This window comes from Rana temporaria, chromosome 1 (genome assembly GCF_905171775.1).
Source record: "Rana temporaria chromosome 1, aRanTem1.1, whole genome shotgun sequence".
NCBI classification, from domain to species: domain Eukaryota; kingdom Metazoa; phylum Chordata; class Amphibia; order Anura; family Ranidae; genus Rana; species Rana temporaria.
In genome coordinates, this window is record NC_053489.1 from 229,093,891 (window position 1) to 229,118,237 (window position 24,347).

The 24,347-nt window shown below is 42.6% G+C and overlaps 1 protein-coding gene across 1 annotated transcript in view; it reads right to left on the reverse strand.

The window, feature by feature from the left end:
- Positions 1-24,347, reverse strand: part of SEZ6L (seizure related 6 homolog like) — a 559,496-nt gene that overhangs the window by 405,898 nt on the left and 129,251 nt on the right. The window lies entirely within an intron of this gene.

Genomic DNA, 24,347 nt, shown 5'->3' on the forward strand with positions numbered 1-24,347 from the left:
CTGGCAGCAACACCAGCAAATGCCAAATGCGTGAGGTTTCTTTCCAGAGTTCCCTTTCCGACAGCAGAGGGGACAGATTGCCTTCTTCATCCATGGAACTTCAACCTGGGGTACATCTTTCCCCCAACTCCCTTGATAGCAAGGTTCCTATCCCGGCTCCGAAGATCATCGGCCACGGTGATCGCAATAATACCATTCTGGCCAAGGAGACCGTGGTTCACGACTCTCCTGCAACTCAATACCCGACCTCCAATCCACCTACCGGTCTCAGCAGACCTCCTTCACCAGGGTCAGCTCCTCCATCCGGCTCCGGACAGACTCCACTTAACAGCATGGAGGTTGAGAGGGCTAGGCTTAGAGAACAAGGATGTTCCCAGGCAGTTATAGCAACCTTAATGCAGGCCAGGAAGATCACCACAAACACGGTCTACACCAGAGTTTGGGAAAGATTCGCCCACTTGGCACAACTCAAAGGTTGGAATCACGCCTCTCCGGATCCTTACCAAATCCTAGAATTCCTACAGACAGGCATTGACAAAGGCCTGAGCTCAAGCACCCTGAAAGTACAGATCTCCGCTCTGTCTTCCAAGACGGGCACTAGATGGGCTCTACACCCGTTGATAATTCAGTTCATGAAGGCATGTATTAAGATTAGGCCGCCCAGAAAACCATCCTTTCCGGCCTGGGATCTTTCGGTAGTTCTGGAGGCGCTGTCCAATCCTCCCTTCTTCCCACTCAACTCTATCTCCTTATGGGACCTGACCCTGAAATTGACCTTCCTCATTGCCATTGCTTCGGCTAGGAGAGTGTCGGAGTTGCAAGCTCTCATGTCGAAAGAGCCATACTTAGTTTTCCTGCCCGACAGGGTGATACTAAGGCCTTCGGATCGCTTCCTCCCCAAGGTTACTTCGGCCTTCCATTACGGCCAGGACATCGTCTTGCCATGTCTTTCTAACGAAGAGGGTGAACCGCATGCCTTGGACATTAAGTCTGCAATTTCTAACTACCTGTCGGCCACTATCCACCTTCGGTCAACAGACACCCTCCTGATTATACCTCACGGAGCCAGACGAGGTCAGGCTGCCTCCTCTCGGACCATCGCCTCTTGGCTAGTTAAAGCGATCGGGAAAGCATATTCCACTCAACAGCTGGAGATCCCAGAAGGCATCAAAGCGCATTCAACCAGGGCAGTGGCTACCTCTTGGGCAGCTTATTGTGGAGTCTCTTCAGAGACCATCTGCAGAGCAGCAACCTGGTCCTCCAGGCATACCTTCATCACCCACTATAGGGTGGACGCCGCTCTGTTGGCAACTTCCGAATTTGGCAGATCTATCTTCAGGGCCAATTCTTCGGCTCTATAAGAAAATAAAAAACTTTTTGCATTGAACCCGCCCGACTAGCGAGTTATTTCCCAGTGTGTGCTGCCATGAATGCGTCAGGAAAACGGAAAATTGTATACTCACCTTTCCGTAATTTTCCTTTCCTGACGCATCTTCATGGCAGCACACAGCTGCCCACCCTGTTGTTCAATGATGATGATATTTACGGAGAATGATGCCGGGTGTCTCCTCTTCGAATTTATAGCTAACCAATCCTGTCAGGTTGTGGGGGCGGAGTCACAACCCAGTGTGTGCTGCCATGAAGATGCGTCAGGAAAGGAAAATTACGGAAAGGTGAGTATACAATTTTCCGTTTTCCTGTCTCCTCCTCCATTACCCCCTTTCTCGTTTACCTGTTTTGCTTCTTCTGTGTCTTCTTTACTTGTCTCCCGATCTGATGGCTTCACTTCACACGTGTCTTCCTCCCTCCTGTTGTTTTTTGAATGGACGTAATCTGTCTGGGTGGGCGGGGTCTCCAGACGTCATACGTCATCAGCGGCCCCAGCCCTGGCAGCGTCGGCGTTGCCTAGCTACTGCAGGCAGCAGAGCGTGTGCGGGGACAGCAATAGCTGTTTTGATTGGATCCGACCTGCTTCCTAGCAACCACGGATCCCTGCACAGCACTCATGCTGTTCAGTGTCTCCGGCTTCTCCCAGCCCTGCTCTGATGATAGATGACATTGGGCAGGAGAGCCTGGAGACTAGAGGAGACACAGGCACAGCCGCATAGAGGGAGGTAAGCGGTGACCGCGGCCTGTGTTAACCCTCTCCAGGCCGCGGTCCCCGCTTACCTCCCGCTGTGCGGCCCGGTCATAAACAAATATTGGACTGCGGGCCCCCCCGAACCTCACTCAGCTGGGTCGCTATGGCGGTAGTTCCGCCACGGCCATCCACTACAATGCTATTTCTAGCGATCCGCCCAGGGGCCGTATTAAAAGGTCCGCCGGGCCGTATACGGCCCACGGGCCGTAGTTTGCCCACCTCTGCTCTACTTCTTCTAGGCACTGGAAGAATTTTAACTTGGAATCCATCACTGCACTCTTGGAAGGATTACTGCAAGGGGAGTTTCTTAATTTCCCCAGAATTTTAAACAAATGGAATTTGCCTTTTTCTAATAAATACAGCTTTTCCCTGCCTTTTACATGATTTCTCTAAGCTCCTGCAGACAAAATAATGTGCTGTCAATCTAAAGGACCCTCAACAGAGTTAAATGTGGCTATTTAATATTATCAATGATATCTATGTCTATTAATGATGCCAGAAGCTACAGCTGTGGCAAGAGGCAGCAGCTAAAGGTGACAAGGTTGCACTGATTGCACTGCAGATGTAAACATTTTATTACCCTATCCAAGAAATTACCCATCCAATGATTCTACTGTTAGAATCAACAGGTGTCTACAAGTTTTTACAGGTGGGTACTTAGAAAAACAGAGATCCCCTGTTCAAATGTGCAGACTATATCCCATATGTGATTGGATGGTTTGGTCATATTTCTACATTATATTTTATTACACTTCATCTACTGTATGTAACTTTTTAACAAAGCAGAAAGTATTTAAACACTATAGACTACATTCACAAAGCTAACACATGAGGATAAGAAGCCTTTAAAAACAAAGTTATTTTATGATGAGTCTATTGAGGTTTGACAGTCACATGGCTATTTATTACAGGTATTTGTACAGTGTTGACAATTTACTCAGATCTTTACATACAGTATATATATATATATATATATATATATATATATATATATATATATATATATATATATATATATATATATATATATATATATATATGTATATATATATATATATATACAGTGTTTTTTTTCTCAGAAGATAGGTGCAGGAACTCAACCACGACCCTGTTCAGATTTCACAAACAGTAGAAGGGTCTAAAAGGGGCATTAAATACCAGGATTGCATTACATACAGAGTACAGAATACAGAAACCAGACTTCTGTGTTTACAAGTGATTGTGGTGAGCAGGCACCAAAGGATCTGAGCCAAAGGTGGTGGAACCGAGTTCCCCCTGAAAAAAAGCCCTGTATATATATATATATATATATATATATATATATATATATATATATGCATAGCGTACATTCATACCAGTCCCTGCCCTCAAGGAGCTTACAGTGGATATAAAACATATGCTTTATGTCCTTAGAGCCAATACTATCAAGAAAACTGCCTAACACTAAATATCTGAATACTAGATATGTGCAAAAAAAGAATATAATAAGGTGCAATGTCTCTTTGAATGAATAAACATGCCTTAATGCTAGAAAAGTCATAAACTGAATAAAATATACAAGAATATTCAAACACATGTGTACACCTAATCAAATGAATGCATAAACACATAGGGGTAGATCCACGTACCTGGGCGCATTGATACGCATTTTTTTTTAAATCCACAAAGAATTTGCGCCGTAAGTTACGGCGGCGTAGTGTATCTCTGGCGGCGTAAGGGCGCGGAATTTAAATGGATGTAATGGGGGCGTGTTTTATGTTAATACGTCGTGACCCGACGTAAACAACGTTTTTTTTAACTGCGCATGCGCTGTCCGTGGGGGTATCCCAGTGTGCATGCTCGAAATTAACCTGGAAAACGCCAATGCTTTCGACGGTGACGTCATTCTACGCAATCCCTATTCGAGAACGACTTACGCAAACGAGGTAAAAATTTCAAAATTGTACGCGGGAACGACGGCCATACTTAACATTGAGTATGCCTCATAACAGCACTTTTAACTATACGCCGGAAGAAGCCAAACGAAAACAACGTAAAAAAATGTGCCGGCCGGACGTACGTTCCTGGATCGCCGTAAACAGCTAATTTGCATACTCGACGCAGATTTCCACGGAAACGCCACCTAGCGGCCGCCGAAAAATAAGATCCGACGGCGTACTAAGACGTACGCCTGTCGGATCGATCCCAGATGCTGTTGTATCTTGTTTTGTGGATACAAAACAAAGATACGACGCAGGAAATTTAAAATTACGCCGGCGTATCAATAGATACGCCGGCGTAATCCTTTTGTGGATCTGCCCCATAAAGTTTTACAAAGTGCTCCAGTGCAAATTTAAATAGAATCAAAAGTGTTACGGTGCATATACATAAAAGTGCATGTGCAAAATAAAGTTCATCCAAAGTCTTCAAGATGTAAAGAAGATCAGATGATGTAGACCATTAACTTCAAATATCAATGAAGTGCATCAACACCACCTCAAAAAATGTCCACCTACCGCATTATATTAGCCTCCAAATTGTAAGAGGCAAAGGCATCAATAACACCCCTCTCATGCTGCGGTTCATCTCTCAGTACATGACTCCTCCAAATCAACACAAGATCCAACAATTTAATACGCAGAGTCAGGAATGAACTTGATTTGCTTATAGAAACAAACCACAAAAACCATGGGCCAATATCTCCAGAAAAAAAACATCAATACAAAAAAGTGTGTAATACATCGCCACTGGGTCCATGGCTTCCGTGCTGACGTCACAAACTAGCTCCGCCCAACCCATTACCTGGTAAACCACATCATCATAGACACCAAGAATCTTCCAATCTAAAGCAGCGTTTCTCAACCTGTTTTCAGTTAAGGCACCCAATTATGGACAGTCTTGAGGCACCCCATTCTAAAATGTAAAAACTATTCTTATGCCTCATACACGGAGCCTTGATTTCTGTACGACCGAGCTTCTGATTTTTGTCAAAAGCACATGTGCAGGATTTTGACTAGCATACTAACTAAATTGTCGTTTGACAACCACGAACGTGGTGACGTACTATAAGTGCATAAAGAGGAAGTTAATTTCTCAAGCGCCACCCTTTGGGCCCCTTTTGCTAAGTTTGGTGAGCGTTTATTCTCAATTTTTAGATCGTACAAAACAAATGCCTTTTAAAATACGTTTGGCATAACTACATCAGTATTACCAGCAAAGCAGCTTCATTATTATCCCATTAAAGAAGATGAGAATGTGCGCTGCATTTCGACATTTCATCAATTGCCGCTTCACGAATGTTAATTCTAGATTACCAATGGTAGTTTACAAGACCGAACACTTCCCAGTCATTCTTTGATTTTGAGCATCGTGTTTGTACTTTTGACTTTTGTGTGACGATTTCTGTTCCGAGCCTCCAAAAATCGAACGTAGAGTTCACACCCGACAAAAATCTTATAGCCTGCACATCCAGCTTTTGTCTGATGAAAAAGTCAAATCGGCTGTTGAAAGCACATTACTAACGATCCAAAAATCCGCAGACAGCTCGTCTTACTAATTTTCCCTTCTGATTTTCGTATCGTGTGTAAAAGTTTTGCAAAACGCAGCAGAATCCACACCAGTAGGACACCCAACATTAGAGATAATTTATTCTTTCAAAGCAAATACACTTCTGTAAACTGGTACTGACTAGTATTCCAATGTTTCTCTTTTCCCTCAGTTTTTCTCCATCACTCAACTAAGGTGTCCTCAATGCTGATAGAGGGGGGGCAGGGGAGGGTCAAACAAGGATGCTGTGCAAGCGACTGACTTGCTGATGACTAGAAGGTTGTATTGGTACATAATGAAAACCTGTGGCTTTGTGTAAGGAAGCTTGAAGCTTAAACAATAAAAGCTGACAACGGAAGCATTACATTGAATTGAACAGTAGCTTACAAATATTTTTAGCAAATGGTTCCTCTGTGGGACCCACAAGTCGCAAGAGCACAAGCATCCTACTTCACTATGTGGGTGATACATACACCTGTATGGTCTAAGCAATAGACTGATAATTGAATATTACCATAATGATGTATGCACATGCTTGAGCTAATACAGAAAAAAGAGAAGAAAGGTAATAAAGTGAGAACAAAAGTAACAAAACCTATACCCTAAAATGAGGATTGCTTGGTTACATATATGCTTGTAAAGATTGCCAGTAAATTGAGTTATCATCATCTGTATAACGTGAATTACGTCCACTGTGATAAGAAAGAGCCTAAATTATTAGAATAGACAGCAAAGTGTTTTTCATAAGAGTATTGGACATTAACCCTTTGTACTACTTCATTTATATTTGGTGTCATAGTAGATTTCCATTTTGCAGTTATCGTCAGACGTGCTGCTATCAGAATATGTATTATCATACTTCTAAATTGGTTTGGTATATAAATAATAGAGAGGTTGTGTAGGGCAAGATAAGGGGTGGGTTTAATTAAAAAGACAGTTACAGAGGAAGCTCATTTAACCGATTAACAACCGGCTCATGAGGATATACGTCGGCAGAATGGCTCGGCTGGGCAAAGTTATGTATATTTAAGTCACTTTGAATTTCTCACCGTGCGGGCGCGAGCTCCGTGACCGTGCCCATGGGACCCGTGGACTTGATGTCCACAGCCCGCAGGTGTTGTGCGATTGGGTCACAGAGCTGCAGAACTGGGAGAGGCCAGTGTAAACAAGGCATCTCCCCGTTCTGCCTAGTGACACAGCACTCATTGTCTGCTCCCTCTCATTGGGAGCAACGATCAGTGATGTGTCAGTCGTAGCCATGGCCCCTAACAGTTAGAATCACTCCCTAGGACACACTTAACCCCCTTCCTCGCCCCCTAGTGGTTAACCCCTTCACTGCCGGTCACATTTATACAGTAATCAGTGATTTTTTTTAACACTGATCACTGTATAAATGTGAATGGTCCCAAAATAGCGTTAAAAGCGTCCAATATGTCCGCCATAATGTCTCAGTCACGATAAAATTGTTCATCACCGTCATTACTAGTAAGAAAAAAAAATATTAATAAAAATTACATAAAACTATCATCTATTTTGTAGACGCAAACCAATCAATAAACAATTGCGATTTTTTTTTTTACCAAAAATATGTAAAAGAATACGTATAGGAACAAAACTGAGGAACAAGTTTTTTTTTTATATATTTTTGGGGGGTATTTAAGGTGATCAAATACCACCAAAAGAAATCTCTATTTGTGGGAAAAAAAGGACATCAATTTTGTTTGCATGTCCGCGCAATTGTCAGTTAAAGCGATGCAGTGCCAAATCGCAAAAAGTGGCCCTGTCATTTGGCAGCCAAATGGTCCGGGGCTGAAGTGATTAAAAACCTCATTGCCAAGGGGTGGCACGTTTGCAGATGGGGTTCTTTCTCAAAGTGGGGGTATTTCTATAAGTGGAAGCACTTCTGACTCTGCACTTCAGCGAATGCACAAAGTAAGGGAACACAACAAAACACTCTCCTGCACACCTCTCCTCCACCCCACACCTTATATATATATATCACCATCACTTCTGTCCTCTCCTTATTACTGCGCTCACCAACTCCTGCTAATTCTTAATCCACACACCCAATACTCCAGGACACTGAGGCCCCATACACACGATAGAATTTATCCGCGAATACGGTCCAGCGGACCGTTTCCGCGGATAAATCCTCTCGTGGATTTCGGCGGATTTTCATGCGATGGTGTGTACACACCATCGCATTGAAATCCGCGCCAAAATCCTCTTGCGATGACGTGTCGCGCCGTCGCCGCGATTATGACGCGGCGACGTGCGCGACGCTGTCATATAAGGAATTCCACGCATGCGTCAAATCATTACGACGCATGCGGGGGATCCCTTCGGACGGATGGATTCGGTGAGTCTGTACAGACCAGCGGATCCATCCGTTGGGATGGATTCCAGCAGATGGATTTGTTGTGCATGTCAGCGAATATCCGATCTGCTGGAATCCATCCCAGGGGAGATATATCCGCGGATAAAGATCCGCTGGCGTGTACACACCATAGGATCTATCCGCTGAAACCCATTTGCTGGGATTTATCTGCGGATGGATTATATGGTGTGTATGGGGCCTGAGGCATGTCCCTTCAAATAAATCACACTCCCACATTACCTCCCTCACCCTTCAATTTCTCCTAAGCTCAGGTGATGTATACCCAAACCCTGGGCCTTCTTCATTTAGCTGTATTCAACGCATCCATTAGCCTACACCCTCTGGCTGCAGCCACAATGCACACAATCTAGTTCCCATTTCTCCTCTTCCCAAAACCAGACTCCCTTTCTCTTGCGCCCTTTGAATTGCCTGCTCAAACTGTAACAAACTCACCTCCCTCCATGATCTCTATATCTCTAAATCATTTAATCTACTCGCCATTACCGATACCTGGCTTCATGAATCTGACACTGCGTCTTCTGCTGCTCTATCCCATGGTGGTCTTCTGTGGACTCACTCCCCCAGACCCAGTGGACGCAAAGGAGGGGGTGTTGAAATAGTTTTAGTCCTATATACCACCTTTCAAGTACCTCTCTGTTCTCGCCTCATTTGAGGCGCACTGTATTTGTCTATTTTCCCCAGTTTCTATAAGGATAGCTGTTATCTACCGATCCCCTGGAACAGTATCTACCTTTCTTGATGACGTCTCTGCCTGGCTACCCTACTTTCTCTCTTCTGAAATCCCCACAATCATCCTCGGGGACTTTAACATCCCTACTAATACCAACATTCTTGCAACTTCCAAATTTCTCAGTCTAACCTCCTCTTTTGACCTCACGCAATTGATACATGCTCCTACTCACTCTGAAGGCAATACCCTTGACCTTGTCTTTTCTCATCTATGCACTCCATGCAACCTATCCAACTATCTTTACCCTCTCTCTGATCACTACGCTATTAATTTTGCTCTTTCCCTCTCCTCTGTCTCCTCTCCCTCCAAACGCCTAACGGTTACCCATAGAAACCTTTGCCATCTCAACCCTTCTTTTCTCTACTCTGCAACTGACCACCTATATGACAAAATCGCACCCCTGTCCTGCACTGACCTAGCCACTTCTGTCTACAACAATTCACTTCTAGCCTCACTGGACACACTGGGCCCCCTCACTACACACAGAATAAGACTCTTTCCCCTTCAACTCTGGCAAATGGATGATACTAGAAGTCTGAAAAAACACAGTTTTGCTATATATTTCATCACTCTCATTAAAAATGTATCATTCTGTCCCCATCAACTCTTCTCTACCTTCAACTCTCTACTTCGTCCTCCATTGCCTCCAGCCACTAACTCACTTACTGCTCAGGAGATTGCCAATCACTTCAAACAGAAGATTAAAACAATTTGTGTGGAGATATCTACTGTTCAGATACCCTCCACACACCTTACACCTCATTTTTGCAGGTACAATCATTGCTCTCCTCTTTCAACCCCACCCCTATTGGAAAGGTTGTTAAATTACTTGCTAATGTCCATCTTACCACCTGCCCTCTGCATCCTGTTCCCTCACAAATGCTACGTTTACCCTCTGGCTCTATTCTACACTCTCTAACCTGCATCTTCAATCTCTCCCTCTCTTCTGGCATCTTCCCCAACTCTCTAAAACATGCATTTGTCAGCCCCGTACTTAAAAAGCCCTCTCTGGACCCATCCAATCTTAACCTATGCCCCATCTCCTTGTTTCCCTTTTTATCCAAACTCCTTGAACATCTAGTCTACAACCGTCTAGGGGTGCGCATCTTCACTGGTCTCACGATTCGATTTGATTACGATTATCTGGTCAACGATTCGATTCCGCGATGCATCATGATTACTGATGCGCCGGCCAATGGCAGAGCGCAGTGCGCGCTCGGCCGTGAAGCCGTAAGCCTTTCATGGCCGGGTGCCCACAGTAGATTTGACGGCGGAGAGGAGCGGGGCTCTGCGCAGCTGCATCGATGGACTTTGGGACAGATGAGTGTCGGTTTAATAAAAGTCAGCAGCTACACTTTTTGTAGCTGCTGACTTTTAATAAACTAAAAATAGAGTGGAACTCCACTTTAAAAAGTGCACTAATATGGTGCACTACAGGGTACATGAATTCACACACACGGCTGCTGGGAGGTCAGGAGGGATTAGAATCCACAACTGACAAACAGCCCTGTGAGTTTCACTGTACTGTCTCTGTGCTGAAATTTCTGGGCTTTGCACATTGCAACACACTAGGAGTTAACACAGTGGAATGTGAAAACGGGGAGCCGGAGAAATTCTAGCACATAGCATGTGGAGGAGTACACAGTCACATACTGCTGTTAAAATACCTGTGTGGTAATAAATGCCACGTTATAATCCATTAAGTGGCCACCGCTGTATGTGCTTTTTTAAATATATGCAGATTCATACCTCATTTCTCAGTGTATATAACTGTATATGCCGCTCATGTGACTGCATGATCCAGCCGCCTCTCTCCTCTCAAGTCTCATGTCTCTCGCTCTCCTGACGTCAGTGGGAGTTTTCAGCCCCGCCCACCGACTGTAGCTATCAGATCAGAAGAGAGGTAGGCGGGGCTGACGTCAGGAGAGACTTGAGATGAGAGACGTGAGACTTGAGAGGAGAGAGGCAGGCCGGACCATGCAGTCACATGAGTGGCATATACACGCTCAGACGCTCTCCCGGGAGGGGCGGGGCATGTCGGATGACGTCACGGACATCGATTATTGGGGTCGCATGCATCGATGCCGCATCGGGGACCCCCGAATCGTGATGAATCGATGCAGCGATTATATTCAGCACCCCTACAAACGACTGAGCGTCCACCTTGCCGATAATAGCCTTCTTGAACCCCTTCAGTCTGGATTTCACCCTCAACACTCCACAGAAACTGCTCTCCTAAAACTAACAAATGATCTACTAAAGGCCAAAACTAAGGGACACTATTCTGTACTCCTACTTCTGGACCTCTCTGATGCCTTTGATACGATTGACCACCCCCTCCTCCTCAAAAAACTCCACGCCTTTGGTCTCAGCGACTGATCACTGCTTCTCTACCTACTTATCCAACCGCACTTTTAGCATTACTTACAATTCTACTTCCTCCTCTCCTCTTCCTTTCTCCCTTGGAGTCCCCCAAGGTTCTATGCTTGGACCCCTCCTATTTTCAATCTACACTTCCACCTTGGGTCAGCTGATAGCCTCCCACGGCTTCCAATACCATCTCTATGCTGACGATGCTCAAATCTATTTCTCTACCCCTCAACTCACTCCATCATTCACCTCATGTATCACTAATTTACTATCAGATATATCAGTGAGAAAAATATAAATCGCGCTACCTCTAAACACCATACTTGGCAAACACAAAATTAAATCATTGGCAAGTGAGTGGGTCTCATTAATGAGCAATTTCACCGTTATCAATGCCCATCATGTAAGAAAACAAAAAACGGCTACACATAGTGTATTTATTTATTTATTCTCTCCGTTCTTTACAAGACCTCCTGCTCTCTAGCTCTCTTATCACCTCCTCCCATGCTTGCCTCCCGGACTTTTTCCAGAGCCTCTCCGAGCCTATGGAACGCCTTTTTCCAATCTGTCCGCTTATCTCTTACACTATTAGCTTTTAGACAATCCTTGAAAACCCTCCTCTTCAGAGAAGCCTATCCTACCCACAGCTAACAACTATATTTTCATCTTGTTCATCTGATCATCCCCCACAGCTACTACCCTTTGTTCCACTTGACCCTCCCTTCTAGATTGTAGTCTCTAACGAGCAGGGCCCCCTGATTCCTCCTGTATGGAATTGTATTGTAAATGTACTGTAATACTGTATAAATCCTGTATTATAATAATAATAATACAAAAAATAAAAAAATTGAGCAAAGTGTAATTAACACTGTAGTTATTTACTTCTTCAAAGATTTTAAAATGCAAATTGTGTCTTCTTATTCCCAGTGGAGCTACCTGGTTTTAAAAGCTTTTCTTTTTGGGAATGACATCGATGAACTCTCTTCATGTTGATATGATAAAAACCCTCACAATCAAGAGAAAAAATGTATTCCCTCAATCACAATTCTCTCAGTTTATGTGTCAGCATTGTTTATTATGGCATAATTCTGCTCATCTCCATTTTAAAAGTAGAATTAAACCCAAAACCAAAAATGTAATATAATGCAGCATACGAAACATTACATATATTGGCTGCATTAATTTTCATTTTTACAGCATTTCATTCTGTTTTCACTTGGTGATCTTGCCAGTAACACACCCTACTGTGATAGGAAGGAAAGGGTGACCCCTGGAAGTCACACATCTATGGTGTCCTGCTGCAATAAATAAAGAGTGGCAAACTCAGACTGGACTCTGACCAAGCCACGCCCCCAATTCATTTCACTCTGCCCCCCCGGAGCTTAGTCATGTGGATCACCTCCTGTGTTACAGTGCCTCCACTCTGGATGAAGAAACACAGAGGGCAACTTTGGACAGCAGCGTTGTCAGTCTGGGGGGATTACATATGAGATGTACTAGCAGTTTTAGATGCACTAACAATTGAAAGCCAAACTCCAGTGAACACTTTATAAACAGTTATGGCAAACAGTTTATTTTTCCTTTTGGGATTAAGGTTTTACATAACTAATAGTCACCACATCTAAGAATTGGCAAGATGCAATAGAATAAACGTTTGATTTTAGGCTTAATACTGCTTTAATGCAACCAAAGTAGAACTGTATTTGCTGAAGGTTACATTTACCAATGTGTATATAATCTTGGTATAAATGTGGAATATTTGTAGCTGCACTCACCAGCTATCCTCCTACAATCCAAACAAAAATTTAAAAGCACACCAAAGAAGTTGGAGTTTAGTCCTCACTTTATACTTCTATTAACAATGCCTAGCTACAAACGTATTAATCGTAACCCAAAAATACATAACTTAAGTGCTGCTCGAGTAGAGAGGTAAAGTCCCTGCCTGCCTGCGAATGCAGGCAGGCAGGGACAGGGAGCTCTCCCTAGCTTCAAGCTGCACCAGCGTCAAAAGGAAATGGTTCATAAGGCGCACATCATGAAGCAGACCCATGTCAATGAACTGAAATGAATGGCAGCCTCAGTCCAGACTCCCGAAATGCCCCAACGGGTGGGAAAGCTGTTTGGATGCTGCTGTACCTCTTGCCTGGAAATCTGGACTCAGGACCCTTCTTCTCTATACCTCTTCTTGCTATCACCATGCAGCTATTTCTGCTCCTAGGGTTACTGATGATGCCATTAACCTCTTAAGGACCGCCTCCTGCACATATATGTCGGCAGAATGGCACGGCTGGGCACAAGCACGTACAGGTACGTCCTCTTTAAGTGCCCAGCCGCGGGCACTTAAAGCTCCGTGACCGCGGCTGCGGGACCCGCGGACCCGATCGCCGCTGGAGTCCAGCGATCAGTCCCCGGAGCAGAAGAACAGGGAGAGCTGTGTGTAAACACAGCTTCCCCGTTCTTCACTGTGGCGCCGTCATCGATCGTGTGTTCCCTAATATAGGGAAACACAATCAATGACGTCACACCTACAGCCAGACCCCCCTACAGTTAGAAACACAGATGAGGTCACGCTTAACCCCTTCAGCGCCCCCTTGTGGTTAACTTCCAAACTGCAATTGTCATTTTCACAGTAAACAATGCATTTTTTGAAAATGACAATGGTCCCAAAAATGTGTAAAAATGTGTCAAAATTGTCCGCCATAATGTCGCAGTCATGAAAAAAATTGCTGATTGCCGCCATTAGTAGTAAAAAAAAAATGCAATAAAACTATCCCCTATTTTGTAAACGCTATAAATTTTGCGCAAACCAATCGATAAACGCTTATTGCGATTTTTTTTACCAAAAATAGGTAGAAGAATACGTATCGGCCTAAACTGAAGAAAACATTTTTTATATGTTTTTGTGGGATATTTATTATAGCAAAAAGTAAAAAATATTGCATTTTTTTCAAAATTGTCGCTCTATTTTTGTTTATAGCGCGAAAAAAAAAAAATGCAGAGGTGATCAAATACCATGAAAAGAAAGCTCTATTTGTGGGAAAAAAAGGACGCCAATTTTGTTTGGGAGCCACGTCGCACGACCGCGCAATTGTCAGTTAAAGCGACGCAGTGCCGAATCGCAAAAAGTGGCCAGGTCCTTTACCTGCCTAGAGGTCCGGGTCTTAAGTGGTTAATATAATCCAGTAATCAGAACCTAAATTGGGAAGGATATTCTTTACGATGAGTTCAAACTTCAGAAAAGCTCCTGTGAGAAGAAAGCAATTAGGTAGATTCAGTAAGAGTTAGGCCGACTTATCAGTAGATGAGTCGACCTAACTCAGAATCTACGCCGACCTATGTTTAAGCGTATGCTCAAACAGAGATACGCTTAAACATATCTAAGATAGGACGGCTTGCGCCGTCCTATCTTAGGTTGCAATATTTTGGATGGCCGCTAGGTGGCGCTTCCATTGCGGCTGGCGTAGAATATGTAAATGAGTTTATACGCCGATTCACGAACGTACACCCGGCCGCCGCAGTCGATTTGCGCCGTTTCTGTAGCGCATTACAGGCCTAAAGTTATTCCACCTATTAGGTGGAATAACAATGTTAAAGTATGGCCGCCGCTCCCGCCGCGAGATTAGATTTTTTTACGTTGTTTGCGTAAGTCGTCCGCGAATCGGGATTTACGTCGTTTACGTCCACGTCGAAATCAATAGGCCCGTGTGCCGTACGTAACCGCAATGCACACTGGGAAATGTAGTCGCCCGGCGCATGCGCAGTGAAAAAACATCAAAAACGTGAGGTCAAGCCTCATTGCCATCAAACACGCCCCCCTCCAAGTCATTTGAATTCGGCGCCCTTACGCCCGCCCGCTTTAGGCTACGCCACCGTATATTAGCAGGCAAGTATATTGAGAATCATTACTAGCCTAGCTAATTTACAGCGGCGTAGCCTAAACAGGCTAAGCTACGCCGCCGTAACTTTGCACTATTGTACCTGAATCTACCTAAATGTGTCTAGGCACTGTTACATGTGCAGAAGTGCGCTGCTACTTCTAATCAGATAAATGCTAAAGGTACATTTCTTGATAGCTTAGTCATATTTATATAATATAATACATTCTTATTACTTTAATTTTTATGTATAAGCCCACTTTAAGGAAAAACTCCATATACACTGAAATGTTTCAGCCTGTGTATATAAGTGAAAGAAGAAGGGGTCCAGAAAGTGGATCCTGTGCTGATGGGCAATGCTCTTAGCATCAGTCTGAGGCACTTCTGAGTTAATTTAGAATTCAATGCATGTGCATTTGGCCTGCATTTGACCTGTTGCACTTGCATTCCAGCATTCCCCAAGACTCATACGAGAAGAAAGCAGTTTGGGAGCTAACTAAAGCCCATTGATACTAGCCCAAAGTACAATTTAATTCTATGACTTTGCCTCAAGTAAGAACACACTTCAGGTGTTAAAAAATGAAAAACAATACATTTTTAAATTACATTATTTGTACTGTTCCTTGATCTACATCTCATCTATATATAAAAAACAATCTATAATTCTCCATCTCACTAGCTATCACCTGTGCCAGAAAAATGTCTATATGACTCCCCAGACTGCAATGCATGTAGTCAAGGCCTGATCCACGGAAGCTGATCTGCTTGTTTGGTCAGCTTTTCTTCTCTAGTGACTACAGAGCTGTTCAGAGAAGAGCATGCTACAATTTCTGGACAACTTTGGGGTATTTTCAGCAGACTTTGCACTATATTCAATTATTATATTATTAGATTCTGAGACAAAGGGCACATACAGGGAAGTAGGGGGTAAAAGGATTTTTCCTGGTACCATCAAAAGCACCACAGCCAAGCAAAATCAAAATACTTTATTACATTTTTATAGAACATATACAAAAGAGGTTTAAAACCAGAGGTTTAAAAATAGCCTATTACAACGGTTTAACTGTAAATTGGATGTTATACTGATAATAATGAATATAGCAATATATACAGTTGGAGTGTACAGTTAGCCAGTACTCGACATGTTTCGCGGTTAGCCCGCTTCTTCAAGGTTTTTTACACTGACAACATATATGTATATAGAATAACTACATATATGCTACTATAAAAAGTAGAAATCCTGCTTAAAATGTAATTAAATGTTGATCGTGCTTGACATGTTTTTTAGTTTTCAAAGCTATTTTGATAATAGTTGTTCTCAAAGATTGATGCACATCCAGGTTTACAAGCTGAAGTTAGAAGCTACCAGGCACAGCTGCACCAGATTTCACACTCTTGCTTTAGTAAATCAACCCCCGATGTTTTTCTAATTTGCATACCTGTATGAAGGTTACTAATTCTAAATAAAGCTAATATACTCAGATCTAATAGATACCACTACTATAATACGGACAATTTTGGACAGTCACACATACATATTTTGAAAAGCATGTACACCAGTACTACTATTGGATCAATGTTGGCGCCCCTTGTGAGTGATAACTAGCACACACAGGTACAAGGACAATTGTAATCAGGTGTATGTACACTTTGGTTTAACACTGCAGGATTCACAATAAAAAGGTGCAGACATTTCAACAGTGTGACAGTTTGGAAAATTAAGGACAGATACAGTACTTGTCACTTACTGTACTTCACATATACAGACTTCCTTATGGTGGCTATTGATAAGTATGGGTACTCTTTCAAGCAAAGGAGACAGACCCCCATCCTAAATAACTTTACATACCACTAGAATCCACTACAAACATATAGTCACATGCTAGTGTATGTCTTCTATTCATGACACACAATTGACGTGGCGTGTCCTATAAACAAACATATAGAACATGTTATGTTCAATATACTTTTAAAGAACACAACAGAAAAACTGTGTGGCTACATTTCCTTGCTGTTTGCAACTGACCTATAACCAGACTAAGATTCATGCTTGTAATTAAGATTAAATTAATTACAAGCATGGCTAATTCAGGATGCAAGCCATTAACAGAATTGTGTGTATCAGATAATCATTAAAGTGAATGGAATGTATCTGGACACGTATTATGCGCTCTATAATAATTACAAAAAAAACATATTTTCCCAATTGCGGTGAGTTGGTAGTACAATGTGAACTTGTATTTTTCTAGTTGACTTAACCTTAGAAAAAAAATATAAAAAATATATGTAGCTCTTACCCCAAAAAGATCTGTTGGACGTGTTGGGGTCTCCTTCTCTGATTGAGCCCATCCTGAGTCCTGAGTTACCGCCAACACACCTGAAAGCAGTTTAAGGGCCGGTTCACACCTGAATCACACTGGAATGTGGTTCATGTTCCTGTACAATTTTTGTTTGACTCAATACTGCAGTATGCAGTATGCGATCCGGTGCAGGCAAACATGTTTATGATCTATGTTTGGGGTGTTGTTAAGAACATATTGACACCCACAGCAGATTTCACACAACACCGTGTGGGAAAGGCTCACAGAACAGTTTCTAGCACCAAATTCTTTATTAAGACTAAAAGAATAGGTTAATTTTCACTGATTGCCTAACACAGTTTTTTTGAGGCTATGGTAGTGATCTTTTGGAGGTCCTTATGGGTACATAGTATCTTGTATTTCAGGGGATCTACCATTGAGAGTTACAACTGTCTATAGCATAATGTATTGTTGTTTCCTTAAAGTGATTGTAGTCTTTATTTTTTTTCCTATAAAAATAATAAACATGTCATAATTACCTGCTCTGTTGCAGTGGATTTGCACAGAGAAGTCAGAATCTTCTCGGGTCCCTCTTCTGTGATCCTGGCCCCTCCCTCCTGTTCAGTGTGCCCACAGCAATCAGCTTGCTATGGGGGCACCCAAGCCGTTTCCCAGCTCCCTGTATCCATTCAGACACAGATCCCTGACCCAGTTTGCCCCATCTCTTCCCTGATTGGCTAGCTGACTTTGATAGACAGCAGCGGGAGCCAATGGCGCCGCTGCTGTGTCTCAGCCAAACAGGAAAGAGAATCTCGTTCAGCTGAGACACTCATGGACATCGCTGGACAGAGAGGGACCTCGGGTAAGTATTAGGGGGGAACAAAGGACTCACCGCTCCAGGGGGAATAGTAGGTGCCTGATAGGAATATCCAACCAAGTGCTAGCCCTGACCCACCTCTGTGGGTATATGAGTAAAGGAAGAAATAGCTGCACATTGATTTAAATTCAAAATGTCGTTTATTGATCACCAAGATGACATCAGAGGACACCAACACACAAGTCTTGTAGACGCGTTTCACACAGTATAGTTGAGCTTAATCACGATTAAGCACAACTTTACTGTGTGAAACACGTCTACAAGACTTGTGTGTTGGTGTCTTTTGATGTCATCTTGGTGATCAATTATCAACCTTTTGGATTTCAATCGATGTGCAGCCATTTCTTCCTTTACTCTAAGTATTAGGGGGGCTGAGGGGGGCTACTGCACACAGAAGTTTTTTTTATCGTAATGCATAGAATGGATTAAGATAAAAACCCTTCTGCATTTATAACCCCTTTAAATTATTATGTAACTATGCATGCTTACTAGTAATGAATGTTGTTGACTGTTTTCTAAGTAAGCCTTTTTTAACCAGGGTTCCCAGGTAACATTGGTGTGCCTTGAGGTTTCTTCAGGGGTGCCTTGGCAAAATGTCTAAAAATTTCCCACATTTTTTATACAACCAGGAAGGCTGGAGTCTGCCTTTTAGTTACACAAAACCACAGGACTAAACTCAGTCTCTGCCGCTGTTAGGGCCCTGATCCTTGCTCTGAAGCACTCTCTCATTACCAGGACTTGCACTGGCCCTTAAAGGCTAAGCAAAACTCACCTAAGACAATCTTTACTTGGGAACAACAGGGATTGGCCAGATCCTTGCTGCCCATGTTTTAAGCACCTGTTTTACACACCGCCAGGGCTCATGATAGCGGATACTACCTGGTGTGCTTTTTCTTGACCCAGCTTGTACTTTCTTTGTGGATTACCGTGTATGACCTGGCTTTCTCTGACCTGGCTTTCTCTGACCCTGCTCTCTCCATTGTGATTCTGTCCATTTGGACTCTGATCTACTTGTGTGTGACCTGACTCATCTAGTTTAAGCTTCTGCCTGACCCTCCCATGTTACCAGACTCTCTGTTACTTCTGACCTGCTTCATCTACACACCAGTTCTCTGTGCTCCACAAGTATCAGCCAGCATACAATGCTATACAATTAAAGGGGATGGTGACCTAATGAATTCTGAACCAGCCCCAGATGTTTGTTTAAGAACTTGGCTGTTTACACCAGAAAGTTTGGCAACTGGCAACCCAGTTTAATAAGGGGCAATCTTCCCCACCTACTACTACTACTAATACTCTGCCACCTGATCTAAAAATTAATTTGCATGATAATTTTTCTGGTGACTGTAGGGGTTCTGGTGTATCTTAGACACAGAGGCCCGGATTCACGTAGCACTTACGCTGGCGTATCTCGAGATACGCCGCGTAAGTGTCAATGTGTGCCGTCGTATCTATGCGCCGTGCCCATAGAACTAGATACGCCTGAAATTAGGCTTCATCTGACCGACGTAAGTTTCCTACGCCGTCGTATCATGGGCGCATATTTACGCTGGCCGCAAGGGGCGCTTCCATTGATTTACGAATCGAATATGCAAATGAGGGAGATACGCCAATTCACGAATGTACTTGCGCCCGGCGCATTCATATACGCGGTTTACGTAAGTCGTACGTCCGGCGTAAAGTTAAGCCTCATAAAGCAGGGGTAAGTCATGTTAAGGTATGGACCAAGGAACAGCTGTCGGATTTTACGTTGTTTACGTAGTAGTACGTGAATAGGGCTGGGCGTAGGTTACGTCACTTCATAGGCAGTGATTCGATGTATCTTATGGAGTATTTTAGACGTGATTCTGAGCATGTGCACTGGGATGCGTCCACGGTACGGCGCATGCGCCGTTCGGCCCATCATTTGCATGGGGTCACGGTTCATTTAAATGGATCACGCCCACCGTCCACCTACTTTGAATTAGGCGGACTTATGCCGAATAGTTTACGTTACGCTGGCGCAACGTAGGGAGCAAGTGCTTTGTGAATACTCTTCTTGCATCTCTGTGTTACGTCGGCGTAGCGCATATGAGATGCGCTACGCCGGCAGAAAGATGCGCCGATCTACCTGAATCCGGCCCAGAGAGTGCAGATCATCATTTAATTACCGTACTGTAGGGTAATCCACAGGTCTAGGCCTTTAGTCTGGAACCAAACCATCCAGCCCTGCTAACAGTAGCTGCTTTCGTTGAAGCCCTGAGCTTGTTATATGATGATCCAGATTCTGTTGCTGCAGCTTCTTTGAAAAAATGATAGGGGTTGTGGGACTTTATTTGAAGTACACTACTAAGGTGAACAAACCAATCAGTGTAAACATTGTTTACAAAGGGCATACATACAGTACACATGTAAAATAGTAGAAACATTAAAAATAATAGGTCTAGATAGATATTATCTAAACAATTCATAATTATACATAATTTTTTTTGCCATTATGTTTTTTATTTTTGCAATTTCTGGCAGTTGGGGGTAGGCTTGGCCTCGTTATCCCTGGGAGCTGTGACACGCACCGGGGCCTCCCACTTCCCTCCCGTTGTGGGGAGAGTGGCAGGCATCATTGCAGGTCGATGCCACACCTGCATGCGAGCTGGTGACGTCATTCATGATGCCGCCCTGACATGTTTGTCCATCTGCGTATACCACGAGGGAGGTTTGAGCGCCAAACGCCGAGCGTGAATTGTTGCTCAGGCGGTGGCACCACCTCCCCTTTAATTACACTGCGTGATGTTGGTGGTCGGCTTTGGTTCACGGCTGGTACTTATACTACACTTGCACTGCGCTAAAGCCTTGGTTTGCTTCATTTGTGAGACACCGTTACACTCTCTTGGATTATTCCTCCAATTTACCTCTTTAGGTACTCTATGGTTTATCATACTTACTCACCTATCTTTACACTGCTACCTTCATCTCACTCAATGTCTTTTGATGCTAAACACTATGGCCCGGATTCACATACATCGGCGCATATTTATGCCGGCGTAGCGTATTGAATATACGCTACGCCGACGCAGCGCAGAGAGGCAAGCACAGTATTCACAAAGCACTTGCTCCCACTCGCTGTCAAATCTACGCTGGGTTTCCTCGGCGTAAGCCAGCGTAGGTGGAAGTGGGCGTGAGCCATGCTAATGAGGCGTGACCCCATGCAAATGATGGGCCGAGTGCCATACAAGTACTTAAAACGAACGGCGCATGCACTGTCATGTGGCCGCATCCCAGTGCGCATGCTCAGAATCACGTCGAAACAACTGCCTAAGATACGTCGAATCACTGCCTACGACGTGAACGTAACCTACACCCAGCCCTATTCACATACTACGTAAACGATGTAAAATACGATGGCTGTGTTCCCTGGTCCATACCTTAGCATTAGTTGCGCCTCATATATGGGGAATAACTTTACGCCGGACGTACGACTTACGCAAACCGCGTATATTATGCGCCGGGCGCAAGTAGGTTCGTGAATCGGCTTATCTCCCTCATTTGCATATGTGCATAGAAAATCAATGGGAGCGGCAAATGCGCCCAGCGTAAATATGCGCCCACGATACAACGGCGTAGACAAGTTACGTCGGTCGTAGGAAGCCTATTTTTAGGCGTATCTTAGTATGTGGGTCGGCGCATAGATATGACGGCGCACATTTGTACTTACGTCGGCGTATCTTGAGATACGTTGGCGTAAGTGCTTTGTGAATCCGGGCCTATTTCTTTTTCATCCACTTGGTTTACCTACTATCGTTACATGATTTTGGGAACTTTTCTTCAGTTTATCAGTTGTGTAATTATTCTATTGTTAATTAATACATTTTTACAGATATTCCTGGGAATTATTCACAGTATGAATTATATACAGTACTAAATATACATACCACAGCTGATAACTGGAGATCCTAACTTATTGTTTACTCATTGGTTGCTGGTGCCGCCATTGCGCCTTAGGTGTTATCCTGGGGATGACATCTTCTATAGTGCCTCCCACTATTGGTATCATCAACAATTTTACCCATATACTACAGCTAGGTGAGAGTGTTCGGTATCTTTTATGTTCTCCCTCTTTCTTGTTTTATACTCTCTTTTTTACCATTATATCATTTTGGCATCTCTACTCTTTTATAGGCACTCCAAAACTTGGCCTCTGATCCTGATGAGTGGTATTTTAACCACAAAACGCAGATTTCCTATGATGCCACATCACAGTGTCCACATGCAATATCTGTATTTTACTATAGCTTATTTTATTGAATCAATTCATCATTGTTATCATGCCTATTTTTTACCGTTACAATTTTGGTCTACATACCCAAGGTCCATTACGATGCATATCATGTTGGAAAAATTGTGTATAATCATGAATTGTTTTTAGATGATATCTATCGAGACATATTATTATTTTTTATTTTTCTACTATTTTACATGTGTATGTATGCCCTTTGTAACAATAAACAATGTTTACACCGATTGGTTTGTTCAACTTAGTAGTGCGCTTCATATAAAGTCCCACAACCCCTCAAATTTTTCAGGTTAGGTTAAGTGTCAAATTATAATTTTTAGGCTTAAGTCAGTTCTTAGGGACTGAATAGGGGAAACAATTGAATCTCAGGGCAGCCTAACAAAAATTGATAGGATAGAGGTCCCAGATTTAGTGACATCATTTAGCATTATCTTGTTTTTAGCACTAAAGGCCATGCACTAAGAACTGCCACGCTGGTGTCCCAGCACTAAAAATGTATGTACAAGCTAGCATGTCATTTTTTTTAATAAAAGATGAAAAAACGTGTGTCATTCTGTACTACTGTAACTGTAGATTTCCAAGACAAATTGTTTATTTAAATGCATGATTAAGCCCATGCAATTTCTTTATAGTTTAGTAAATCAAGTTCTTAACTGGCCTTCTTATATTGAACAGCCTGGCCCATACTGCCCCTGGGATAGTGACAAAGATTAAGTGCGCTGTACTCCAATGAAGAGCTTGCCGTCCTGTATACTTAATGAACCATTGCATATCAAAGTGAGCTTTGCAAGAAGCAAGTTAAGGTCATACTAAAAGAGAAAACGTACCAACATTTAGCTGTAAATGACATTTACCCTATTCTGTTGGAACTTTTAGAATTACTGAACTGAAATGACCGACAATGACAAAAGATTACAATACTTAGTCGTAATTAATCATTATGTTAATGTAAGTGCCATGCATTCATGTATTCATTCTTTCTGAATATATTTCATCCACAGGGAGCACAGAAACAAAAGAGAAATTCATTTCAACCAGGTTTAGGATGAAAAATATGGTGTGTGTGCATATATATATACACACATTTTTATATATATATACATATGAAGGTACATGATTTTCATGCCAAAAGGATCACTTATTAATCAATTGCAGTGAAACCAAACAGATCAATATTCCAATTGAACCAACTTCCAAGTTTATTTATGAGTGTCAAAGTTCTCTAAGGGCTTAAAGTAGTAAACGTTTACCACGACAGGAAATTGATAGCTCTTTTAACCCTAGAAAAAAAGCCATTACCTAAAATATCCTAAAAGCCCCTTGTTCCAGAGATTCTCAATAGAATAAGTATTATTACATTAATACTTAACATATATATTCAATCAAAATCATTTTGAATATTTATCCAATCAATAAGCAATGTGCAATGCCTTTTTATGTTTTACTGTTATTTACATTCAGCTTTTTGTTTACATTATAAGTTTTCTCATACTTAAAGTTTTTATTCTGTTCCAATAACATAATTATTTACTAAATTGAAATCCAGAACACATTAACCACTTCAATAATGGATACTTGTACCCCCTTCCTGCCCAGGCAAATTTTCAGCTTTCAGCGTTGTCGTACTTTGAACAACAATTGCGTGGTTATTCAGCACGGTACACAAATAATTGTTTTTTTTTTTTCATTTTGTTCACACAACTAGAACTTTATTTTGGCAGTATTTAATCACCAGTGGGTTTTGAATTTTTTGCTAAATAAACTAAAAACATCTGAAAATTTTGAAAAACAAATGACCCCTTTTTGGAAAGTAGACAGTCCAAGGTATTTAGTAAGAGGCATGGCTAGTTTTCTTTAAGATG